The sequence below is a fragment of the Corvus hawaiiensis genome, chromosome 3, assembly GCF_020740725.1.
Source record: "Corvus hawaiiensis isolate bCorHaw1 chromosome 3, bCorHaw1.pri.cur, whole genome shotgun sequence".
Taxonomy (NCBI): Eukaryota; Metazoa; Chordata; class Aves; order Passeriformes; family Corvidae; genus Corvus; species Corvus hawaiiensis.
Window position 1 is genome coordinate 33,565,640 of NC_063215.1, and position 13,109 is coordinate 33,578,748.

A 13,109-nucleotide genomic window follows, 5' to 3' on the forward strand; every position below is an offset into this window, starting at 1 on the left:
ACCTGCAAGAGTTCAGTAGTTCCCTTCTCAAAAAGCAGCATTTTGGTAGCATTGTTCAGTCTTTGACATTTTGATTGCCAGTAAGTACACAAAGTCTTCTGAGACACCATCCTTTGAGGAGCCATGAAACGTGGGTCAGTCAGTTGTTGACAGCATAATATTATCTGGATGAAACAGTATGAGGAAAGCTATTCCTGGAAGCTGATGGTTGTGTGCGCTCCCTTTCTTGGATTTCTTTCGTGGAAATTATTAGAGCATGTTTAGATATCCTCCTTTCCTTAAGGAAGGGAGTGCATTAAGCTTGTTTTGGAGATTTTAAGCATACTTTAAAATCATCTGCTGTCTTCTCAGTACCTCACTCCATTTTCTGTACTCAATTCTCCTTTCATTTAGAAGGGTCAGACTGCTGCTTATCAAGGATCATTTGGGCTGGAAAAGGCTGTTAAGATCATAGAGTCTAACTTAACTATTTTCAACCCCTCTGACATTCCCTGATATATCGGCAATTTCTTATTGATTGCCAATCAGATTTACGAAAAACCAGAGAAATGAAGAAACCAGTTACTTGGATGTCTAGTCACAAGCATGTTTAATATGACCTTGAGACAGGAGGACTTGATGAAATGGTTCCAACACTCTTTTGTCAAAGTCTCTATATTAGGATATATGTGAAGCTAAAGGGCACAGTTTTACTTTTTGTAATTTTAAGAACACTTGGTGGGCACAGCCAGATGAAGGAAAGCAATAGAGAAAATAGAGGATATTTATTGAACAGTTTTAGATAATTTCAGTCCTTGCATCTTGATAATAGTAGCTTATACAAGCAGTAGCTTCACTAAATTATACAATATTCAGATGAAGGTGATTTGCAAATAGATGTGTCTCTGTAGGAAAAGTCTGTGTGTGTTACTCTAAACGCCAGAAATGTGAAAATACAGAAAATTAACAGCAAATGATCTCAGGGATCAAAAACAAATTTTGACAAAATAAGGACTAAACATCACTGTCATTTAAGCAATGTAACTATGTACATTTACAATTAAATTCCACCCACACTACTTACGTCCTGGGTAGCATTTTTTGAATATTTGAAACTTGCTGAAGAATTTGAGCATCTACCTATTGCAGGCAGAAAAAAGTAACAGGTTTTTAAAGACCCAAGAAGTGTTAGGGATCTCTATCGTGACCACAGGCCACACAATTTTACCAACTCTGACTCAAGAATTTGTGACTGGAGCAAGAATCAGGCCATAGAGGAGGAAGGCAAGCAATACATTTTATCAGCCCGTCTGAGATAGCAGGAGAAAAAGCAGAAAAATCCTCAGGGACACAAGAGAGGTCTTCAGTAGGTCACACATTCTGACCCATCCCAGTTCATTCTTCCAGGTCCCTTTTTAGTCTATTCCACAGGTAAAATGCTTCCTCTGGTAAAAATTTCCATCTTTTTGAGCATGAATTTCTATGCTTTCAGTTGGTCTTTCCATGCTTCCGTCTGCTAAATTTAAGAGTACTTGGTATCGAGTGACTTGTGCCAGTGTAGTTGTTGATAGCCTGCAATCAGACAGCCTGCAGTCAAGATTCATTCTTAACCTGTTCCTACTGGTTAAAAAGACTTGCTGTCTTCAAGTCTTTCTACTTTCATGCCTCTATTTTCTGATATTTGACTTCTCAGTCCCATTAGTTCTTCCTACACCATTCTCCTGAGCTGTTTCTCTTATATAACTTGAAGTTAGTATAAGAAGACTGACAGGTACAGATAGATATCAGATATATGGTATACACATATATAATTATATATAATAAAATTATATATCTGATAAAATATGTAAAAATATATGTGTGAGATATATAAATATATGTGAAAGGCAGTCAAAAAAAGGAAGGGAAAAATCTGTTGTTCATGATCATGATGGTTAGTATAAGAACTCACATAAAATCAGAGCTGCATAATTTATTTTAAAATATGCATATATAGCCTAGCTGGTCACTAGTAAATTGCAGATGTACTCTATCATTTTATAAACTAATCCATGGAAGCAAGGTAGGGGACAATTTCAAATGGAAGCTGCATCTCCTTTGCTGCATTGGCAAGGCAAAGCCACAGGCTGACCTGATCCAGCGCTGGCACCGCTGTGCTCCCCAGAGGATGTCAGGCTGGATGACTTCCAGAGGATCCTACTCCTGCCAGCATTTCTATGCTTCTTTACATTAATGCAGCAGGATTTCTGGACATAGCCACGAGGGATTAATAAATAGTGATGACTGAATTTTGGAAAGGTAGCTTTAGTTATCAAGGCAGTGAAGACACAGACTTGTCCTTTTAAGTATTGTATGTAAATGGGAGCAGGGACAATCACCATTTGTATTAAAATCCCAGCAGAGTTTGTATCCTGCTTTGTCATGCCACTGGCCCACACCATATGTTAACAAACTAAGGGTGAGGGTGACCTGATTTTGGCAGTGTGTTGTTTGGCTTTCAGAATGAATTACTGTAAAATCACAGGAATTAGAGAAAATAGGGATTGGACTAACGAAGTAAGAAATATGATGGATTGCCAGGAACGTGGAAGAGCCCAGCACAAAACATTAACAGACAGCATGAATGGAAACAGCAAGCTTTTCACCCATTCAAGTGTGGTTGCAGGAGGGATACAATGTTCTGGAAAGTAAAATTGATGGACGAAACCCAATCTCCTTAGATTATTGATCAAGGAAAAGTTTTGCCTTAGCATGTATGAAAGCAAATGTTACAATTCTATTACTATTGTTGTTGTTCTATTAATTATCCAATACCATTTGATAAAGATTCATTTTGTACTAGGCAAGCCCCATGGATCCTATGATTTTCATAAGAATTTTCATTTACCAGGAATACTCCGTGTCTTTTTATGCTGATAGACCATTCATATGACAGTACAGCTCTTACTAATCTAAGGATTTAATAAAAGCTTTAATTGCAGAGGCATTTTTCTGAAAAGCAGAAGGATATTTATTTGTTCCTCAAATAGCCATGAGGAATGTTAAATTAAGAGGTTTATAGTATGAGATTTATATTGGGTTTAAAGGATACCTGGCCACTTCAGCAGAAGTGGGTTTGGAATAATGAGAGTGATGAAGTAAAGAATTGCTTCATTTGTTGCAGACAAGTCAGAAATTCGGGACTTTGGGAAGCTTGGAAATTAGCTTGAAGTAACATTTGAGTTCAGCTTCTGTCTGATAACCACCTCTCCGATGGGTGATGTGACTGTAGGGTGCAAAATGCATTTTTGTGGTGTGGGAGTTTCAGCGAAGTCCCAAACCTGTTCACCCTGTCTTGCTCCTCATTAGTGAGAACAAAAGACTCACAATCTCTCTCTAATAAGAGGAATGTGGGGTCAACATTCAGGCAGCAGTACATGTGGAGAGCCTGATCTGTGCTAATGAATGCTGTTACCATCTGCGCTGGGGCAGGACACAGGACTTGGTGCTGCACGTCAGAGTCTCTTCTGCAGCAGCAAAAACCAGGGGGGCTGCCTTAGTCTAGTTGCCTTTGCAACCAAATATTTGTGGCATACATTAGATTTTCCCTATAAAAATGTCTCTCTTGTCAGAATGATATAAAGAATCCTAATGTAAATGAGACAACCCACATTGCACACTACAGTAATGCTGATTTGTTACAAAAGGAAGCACTGCTATTCAACACGGTGTTAATGAATGGTGAAATGTATTCATTTTGAAGTGGGGAAAGGATGCCAAAGTAATTGATTAGGAAACAAGGAAAATTGAAAAGACATATTTCTTATAAAGCAATGTTAAATAGGGGCAGGAGGCTTTGGCTGCAGCTCTACAAAATTCAGATTTACTCCTCATTAAGGAAAACAATATAAGCATTATTTGTTGTCACCTAAGTTAATACCAGAAGAGTCATTTAATGAATCCTAATTAGGTTTTCTTAGATCTAAACTAGAAAAGAAAACAAAACTGCAGCACCTCAATAGTGTGGGCCATAGAAACGTGATATTTTACCCTGCAAATTCTCAAGATTTTATTCTGTTTGCCAGTTGTCCTTCTGTCATTCTGTTCTCAGTTGCTTTTGCAATGCAATTTGCAAATTCCGGCCTTACTTTATTTAATGTAATACTTTCATATGGCAATGGCAATCACAGTCAGAAAGTAGGAAGTCATAGTGCACCACACTTGAGATTTACGTAGATGATAATAACACAGTTACTTGTAAAACAGTGAATGGAAATAAAGGCATTTCTTACTATGGTGACAAAAAGGCAGTGATGGTTTTGAGAATCTGGATATTTCTATTCATTTGAAACAGTCAGAAAATATTTCAAACCTTTGAAATAATCTAAAAAACATGAATTCCTCATGTAAGGAAAATTGTGGGTATCATAAATCATTGCTTATCTTAATCAAACTATTAATTTGTTTCTTTTGAAACTTTTATTAAGAAAAAGGAACTAACACATGCTTCAGATGTCTACTGTTTTGTCAATCTGTGCTGCTTTGGGATCCTCCTCAGAACAACAAACTGAGCAGATTTCTTTCTATGTGATTAGGAACTTCTAGAATTCTGCACTCTTCTTCATCTCCTCCATTTAAGTGTGTGCTGTTTTGCTGAAAACTCCTCCCTCCTCTAGCCATCTCACTACTGTTTCCTCAGGCTACAATCTCCTTGTTTCACCTTTCAGCTATATCTTTGATTTTTTTCTTCCTCATTGGCTTTTTTGCAGTCACACAATTGCTTTTAGGAAAAGTCTCCTTGGCATATGCCTAGTGTGTTCTTGAACTTTCCATCCTCTCAGGTCATTGCGTCATTCCTCTCCCTGTTCTTCCATCTGCACATTCAGAAATCAATCAGCACCGATTACCCACTACATCTACAGGGGGTTCAGAGATGCAGTTTTGAAAGAAAAATTGTGGAGGAGTTCAAAGGGGGTCTCATTCTGTTGGATCAATTTGGACTGAGAAGATTGGAGTAACTTACTGTTCACTGAAATGAATGCTTCCACCAGTCAATAGATGAATAACTCAAACCTTGCATGAAACATGTCATTTCAAACCAGTAAAATGCCTACTTTGACCTCTCTGGAGAAAGCTAAATGGTATCGGCAAAAGCAAGAGAAGGCTGTTAATTTTATTATCATCATTGCTGGCAAATGAAGCACTGGAGGAATCTAAAGGTTCATGTTCACAATCTGGTATATTCAAATAATGCAGATGCTATCACAGAAAATTATTTAAATGCCTAATCAGCCTATAGCCCCAAAATAATAAGATATTAAGCCAAGGAATCTTTGGGGTCACATTGATTTGTTTAATAGTTGATGCACTTCATATAATCACAGCAAGCAAACAAAATTGATTTAGAGCTTCTATTTATGGAGATCAGCTCCCTAGGAGTTGTAACCATTCGGTCTCCAGGAGGACTGTCTCACACTCTATTACTAATGCACAACGCAGACTGATAAACTCCTGTGATTGCTTACCCTGTTTGTGGCACCAAGAGATCTGTGCCACTGTGCTTTTCTGGTAAACTTTATGATCCTGCTTCTTTGCTTACTGTCAGCAGATCAAAAAAGAGTTTCTTATTGTGGGAAGTCCAGCTTGAACAAGGAGAAATCAAAATTCAGGGGGTGAGGGAAGTTAGGAAAGCAAATTTTGAGAAGAGTGAAAGTTTGAGGATATGAAAGCAGACCACCAGAGCATGTTGTTCTTAGCACACACCTAATGCTTAGGAACTCGCACATCACTAATAACAGACATATTTAAAAAGCAGTGCAAACTTCTAGTGCTTTGTTCTCTCAGATAATTTTGGAGGTTTCTTGAAAGTTTTGGAAATTGACCTGTCATTAAAACAAATATGAAATACAGAATTTTATAAACAACAGAAAAAGTGTGTCTGGTATACTGTATTATGTTGTCTTCGAAACTCAACCGTAAGGGAGATACTGTAATGGGATGTACTGCTTGTCTAGCTTGGGAAAAGGGTAATGTGCACTTGTTCTTTTGTGTGCTACACCAAAAAATGCTAACACATCCAGTAGAAGCATTTAAAAAACACATTCTTTGAACTGCAGTTTGCAAAAACAACAGTTGGTGGCACTTTGAAACAATTTTTATTTCTAAATGCATTTGCTTATTGTAGGTGTGTAGAAGATTACATTAAAATATTAAATCACCAGTCTACAGTGATTCAGATTATGGTAACCACACAGAACTCATCAGCCGTCTCTGCACGGAGCACAGACAGCTTTCTTAAACTGAATCTGAAGATCTGCATTTGTAAAAACAAGGGAAGGTATTCAACGAGATTAATTCCTCTTAAAAAGAGTCATAGAGAAGGTATCAGAATACAAGAATGGCAAATGGAGAACAGGAAGTCACTGCAAACAGCATGGCTTGCTCTGGTCTGCAGAGGCCCTGCGGCCTGAAGCAGGATCACATGGTTCTGTGGGCAGCTTGCTCTCACCGAGATTACATTTTGAACCATTTTTTGCCATGGCATTGATGTGCATGGTATGTGATGTGTATAGATTTCTGTTTTAACTAGTACCAACTAGGTAAATAGGCATTTCCCAGGATTTTAATCCCCAAGAGTGAGAATGAAAAACAGAGAGAAACTGCCATGGCCACTCTAGAAGAATCAAGCATTTATCCGTAGTGATCCTATCAACCAAGTGAAATCACACCATCTGCGCAGGAACTGCAACATGTTTGATATCACAGAGGAACCCTGGGCATTACTGGAGAAAACTGATGGTTTGAAAGATATTCTCTCTGTTATCACACACCTTGTCTGAATACATGACATTTAAAGCAGTTGACAAGCAAAACCTCTTTCCCTAGAGATTGTATTCGAGCCTTTCTTTCACGGGCCAGTTTCTTTTGAGTCATTTCAATTCCAGAAGGGGCACATCACCAGTTGGTCACAAAAAAACCCCTGAATACCAGGATGACTTGCTGCATTAGCTGTGGCCATTTGTCCAAAGAACAGAAAGACCAGACTACAGCTGGTACTTGGCAATCTTTACAGCTTGGCCAAAGGCATTTCAGTGCCTTCTGTTTTGTCTCTAATTCTTGCATATTGGAAATTAGAAGTCTCTGTCAACAGAGGGTAAGAAATCTGGAACCACTGCTTTTGCAAATTATTCTTGTTTGCCATCTTGGCCTTGAATATGTTGGTCTTGACAGTATAATCCGTAAGTGATTCTTACTTAGCTTACTAAATGACATGTTTTCCAGTTATTAGTTGTTCTTTATATTGGCCAGTTTGGGTTCTGTGGCAAAACATTTCCCTCAGCTTCAGACATGTTTCTTGATGCATTTACAAATACGGTCTTTCCTGGGAATATTTTGCAGCTTTCCCATTTTATTCCACAGGGCAGTTTGCACTGAGGGGAGAGCTTGCAATATCCAGTATGCTAAGGCAAACCTCCTTGTTGTGAATAGTAATGCTGCCTGGAATTCTAAATTTTCCATAATGTGCTGCTAGATTGGGTGTAAGTGTGAGCTAAATACTGATTTGAAGTGTTTGCTTTCATATAGTTCTGTGTACCTCAGCTTTTGCAATGTTCTTGCTTCAGCTATATTCACGTGGTGCTCAGGCAGGCCAGCAATGCCTACAAGTTTTGTTCCTTAGTAACTTTCTGAACCCTTGATACCCCTGCACTCCCCTACCTGTAGCAGAATACTTCTTTCAGTCTGAGAGCACAGCTCTGATTCAGCTTGAGATAATGTTTTGAGGCTTTTCAAAACAGTTCTCTCCCGTGCCTAACCCAGGAATCTGTACCTGGCACATAAAAATGGTTCTTTGCTGATGCTAATGTGCCAATGCTGATGCTGTTCTCTTATATGCCTGATCTTGTGCTTGCAGAGGGTTCAGGAATCATTGTTTAGGTATTTTGTATACCTGCCTGCACAGCTGATCAATTTTCACACACTGCTGCTTTTAGTTCAGGTGTGGATGCAGAAATACCTATTTCGTGACTTTTCGTGACTGCAGATAGACTTATGACCCACTCTTTATCTTGGCTGCTAACCAAGGTAGTAATTTTGGGCTCAGCAGTTACTATCCTTCCATTACATTTCTGACCTGCAGGCTTGATTGTTTTTATTATGCTAGGTATAATTCTTTTGGTCACATTCTCTCTTTGAGCAGCTGTATCAGCTGTACAACTGTGTACCTGTTATTAATGCTGGCTCTGAAGTGCCTGTAGATGTAAATCAGTGTCCCCACCAGGAATTTCTGTCATTATATTAAATGAACTGGATCATGTTCATCCTCTGTTAGCCCTTCTTTCTCTTTGTCCTTTCTTCTCATTCCTTCCTCCCTAGGCCAGGTGCCAAAAATGCTGGAGAGGCAGTATCTCAGCTATCAGCTTAAATTGTCAAACTGGCATCCACCTCTTTCATTTCAGGGAGCACTGTGATTGAAATTCCTTTTATTTTAGGCAGTGGTAGTATTTTAAACTCACAACTATCTAAAGAATTGGCGATAATGCTGAACTGCTTCGCTGTGAAGGGGTGGTTACAGACCAAGTGAGGAAATGTTTGCATAAATACTATGTAGGCAGATTCCCACCTAGAAAAAGCCGCTGTTTCTGCCAAAATATTCAGAATCTCTCTGGCATCCACCACAAGACAATTGTCAGACTTTATTGGTCTGATCAGGAAAGGCTTTTGCTTTCATTTGGTGCCAACATATTTCCCTGACAGTGATGTGAGAGGTGACCAGATGTGTTTGTTGACCATGGAGATGCCTACACAGGGAATCTCTTTCCTTCTTCTTCAGCAGAGGTGAGTGAAAGTCTGCAGTTGCTCCCAAGGAGGCTGGGTTGACAGTGTGCTCAGTTTTTATCACCTCTCCAGGCTGCATGAGCTGGCATCAATGCTTAAGCATTGCAGGTGGCAGAATGGGTGAGTCCGGGCTTTGCTCTGGAGCCAGAGCTCTGAGATATGAACCTCATGTCCCAGCTGGGGAGGCTCAGCTTGAACTATGCTTTGTGCCACATTTCTCTCTTTTTATCAACAAGGTTAAAAATCAGGGATTTCAAGGACACGGGACTCCCAAATTCCTGTTTAACATTTTGTTAACTAGGTGAAAAGTAAAACTCTGACTCTTCATTTACTAAACCAGAGAAACTTTATTAACTTGATGCACACTTCTGTTTTGTCAGGCTTTAGGGGGTAATAGCAGGGTAGAGCAGAGAATATAGATTCTAACATTTCTATGTGGACCTGGCTGTACTTGTTCATGGCTAACTTCCAGATGTGAATGTTCAAACTGTGGGTCTGGAGTGGGAGATGTGCTTGCTTTTGTTCTAAAGGTGGAGCATTATAAAGAAAGTAGGACTCCAGTGATGCATGCTTCAGTCCTTACAATGTTTTCCTTTTTCAATTTTTATCAACTAATCAAGAATATTCAGAAGCCTAGGGATGAGGCTAAAAGGGAAATGCTGACTGGACACAAAGATGGGACTGGTTTGCCTCAGGTAAGCGATGGTTTGCAGTCGGAGTTATTGGCAAGGAGAGCAGTGAGGCACACTGTTATGTGGTAAGGCTAAGGGGAGTGTTTTCTGAAGGCTGACTGTGGTGTTGCTGACCTTATCAAAGGTTTTCTTATACCATACTAAATGTGTAAATTGAAGTTTATCAGACAACAAAAAGTGAAATGAGATCTCTTTTGATTTGTTAATGGGGAATTGCTGCACAGCATGGCTCATAAGCAGTGTAGCAAGTGTCACAAAGCACTCAGAATGAGAGGAAAAGCAGAATTATCCTTTGGCAGATGGAGCTATTGGGCAACTGAGCATTTCTCATGTAGGAAACCTTTCATACAGAGTCAGCATTGATTGGTTTGTTTGGTTTCAGTGTGAAAAGATTTTCTCAACATTCATATTTTTTCCAGAACTGATACTTAGTTTCTCAGCCAAGTCCTCAACTGCTGTGTTCTCTGTCTGAAAGTATCTAAACTCTTTGTTGCACCCTCCCAGCAATCTGTTCTGATGCATATCTCCCTGTGCAGGTGATACCAGAGATGTGTTTGGCTTTTGCAGAACCTAGAATGAAATACAGAGTTCTTTTTCCATTTCATCAAAAATTCAGCTGCCAAGGCCAGAATCTTCATTACCCCACTTTAGCATGCATGAATGCTAAATCCATTATTTATAGGCAAGTTTCTGATGATGACTATTTGTATGTCATTGGTGGAAATTCGCCTATGTGCTCCCTCAGAAATAGACTGGCATTATATAACTTCACCTAACCAGCTTTAATACTATCAGAACATGTATGCAGTGCCGCTCAAAAAGAAATTAAAACATTTTTATGGAACATTTATTTTCAGGTAGCAGCATATGTTACGGTTGTAAGTCTGAAAGTATTAATAGCTGACTTATGAGGTGACATGTTTTTATCACTTACTCTTTGGGATCCAGTCTTAATTGTCAAGAAAACAAGCCACTAATGTTGTGCCAGTAAAATAACACAAAGAAATAATAGCTGATTCTTATAGGTGGTCATACATTAAAAAAACTAGAACAGCTTCTTCGAAAAAAGAAAACTGTCTACGGAATGTGTAGACCTAGCCTTAGAAAACATGCTCCCAAGTCCTGTTGCCTCATCTGCAAAGGATTTCCTTCCTGGGGGTGCAGTGGCCCTGTCCTTGAGGGCTGCTCACACAAGTAAAAGGCTGAGTGATATCCAGTTGTCTCTTGTCTATCTAAAACCCGAACAAGAAAACAAACAAGTCATTTGCATAGAAGAAGGCTTTAAAAAAAAACCCAATTAAACAAACAAAAAACCCACACACATATGAACAATATTATGAGTTCTGTTAACCCCACTGAGCCCAAAAGGTCAACAAAAAAAACCCTGAAAAAGCTTCTGATGTCTCTGAAAAAGCACAGGTTTTGCAGACACTGACAGATTTTTCATTTCACTTGTCTACTTGGGTGAGACAGTCACTCAAAAATGGGATCAATGACTTTCATCAATGCCTCACCCAATATTGTGAAAGGTCATCTATCATTGTCTCCCAGCGCTAGGGTAATTTGCAAACAGACATTCCTTGTGTTGGAGTCATGCCCAGAGGGTTTTAGCAGGAAGGGAATACCTCTCTGCTGGTCAAGCACAAGATAAAATAGTCCACACTTACTGCTGAAACAGGAATGAGTTGTGACAGGAGTAAAACACAGGCACCAAAGGCTTGAGAGGGGAGGGCTGAGTGAAAATAATGGCAGAGAAATGGCCAAGTAAGGAAGGCCTTTGAGCCACTGTTCCCTGGGGCTGAGAAATGTCTGTACGGGGTAGCTCATTAGAAGACCAAAGCTGTTTCCAGCACCAAAAGCAATAAGTGGATTTTTTAGAGGAGTTGGTGACTGAATATTTCTGAAAATCTCCTTATAACTTGACTGTGGGAGCCACAAGCTCCTAACTGCTACTGAAAATATGGCTTTTGCTTAGCTGTTAACATGGAAGCTAAAGCCACCCAAAAGACTCTGTTTTGGTATGGCTGTTTGCAGTGTGAGTCAATGCATGTTCCTCCTCCGTGTCCAATATGAGACCCTGTTGTGCCCTAAATGTGGGAATTACTGATGTCATCAAAGGTTAATAGCTAAAGAAATAATTTCATTTGTAAGTACCCCCAGCTGACAAGCTGTTAATCATATCCCAGGAGAGCTTGCCAGCTTGCATTTTTGAGGACTCAAGGAAATGTTATTGCCTAGTATTTGTTTTATATCACAGTGTAATGAGACTTGGTGTCTTACTATTTTATATATTGTTCAGATATTAAATATAGCAGTGCCTCTCTTGAGGTGTTACTCTGCTTTGGTACAAATTTCAGGAAAATGGCATAAATTTATTATAGTCCATATATATAGAAAGTTCTGGTCTTTGATCAGGTTGTTAAATTGACTCATGTGCCAAGGGAAAAAAAAATGCTTGCAAATGAAGATAAAAAATGAAATTAAATTGAGATTCACAGGATAGGATGGAAAATCAGAACTTAAAATTAAACATTACATCCTGAATATTATATTAATAATTATAATTGCTTTAAGTATAGCATATCTGGCATAGTGGTATTGTTTTGCTTTAGGAACACATTTAATTTCTCAATTGTCTCCTGAAAAACATTTTCAGTGAAGTCAACATAAGACTATAATCAAGAAGGAATCCAAAATAATACAATCCCTTTCATCAAATGCCATGAAATGTTTATTGTCTATGCTGTGTGCAAGTACATTCATCTGACTGTCACCAGGATGCAGATACACCACAGGATAGGTAATGAAATTGTTTGAGTTGCCTTATTTCCAAATTCCTCATTAAATATTTCTTCTTTTATGAAGAAATCTTCTGTAAAACTGGAGAAAGCAACAAGTATGAGATACTGCCAAAGCAACACCAACTCCTCTGCACAGATTGTAAGAATTTTACATTTCTTTACATTCATTGTGGATAACTAAAGCTGTGATACCTTGCAAATAAGGAATTATTGTGGCAAATCCATCAGCTGAATCCTTGGCTCACAGGAATAACTATATTCCAACAGTTATATAAGCTGAGCTGGACTTAGTTCTATTCAAAAGTTACAAATAAAAAATAGATGTAAAAGAGAGCAGATAATGGAACTGTACCTTGCACATACTCCTTTAGGCCAGTGTAAGTGTGAATATGCTATAGCAAATGGACTATGAATGTTGCTGTCTTAGATTCTTAAATACATTAGATTCATAAATTAGGCCTATAAGTGAGTTACTGTTGGGCTAGTAAATTATATAAGAATTTTTTGTTAAATTGTTTAAATTCGTCTATCAAGTGCTGTTAAGTTTAAGTACTGTTAAAAACTTTAAGTGTATACTGTTGGTCAAGTCCTGGGCTAAGTTTGGCAAGGGGGTCCACTCCGAAACTTACGATTCAACAGGAGTGTCTCCCTTATTCCTTTTCATCCTTACCCTTTCCCATCCTTACCCTTTTTCTATCCCCAGCCTCCACATAAATAATTTTAGGTCGATTTTATGTTTAGATTTATTGATTTTAATCTGATCATTTTAGTCTGATTTTCCTCTATGTGCTTTAGCCGTGTATAAGTAATAGAGTGAACTTTG

General features: G+C 38.7%; 1 long non-coding RNA gene across 1 annotated transcript; it reads left to right on the forward strand.

Moving 5' to 3' along the window:
- Nucleotides 1–8,597: 8,597 nt before the first annotated feature.
- LOC125323751 lies at nt 8,598–12,469 on the forward strand. The gene is made up of 3 exons (XR_007202632.1): nt 8,598–8,793; nt 9,414–9,488; nt 12,351–12,469. It is a non-coding gene; the product is annotated as an uncharacterized LOC125323751 (long non-coding RNA).
- Nucleotides 12,470–13,109: the final 640 nt, after the last annotated feature.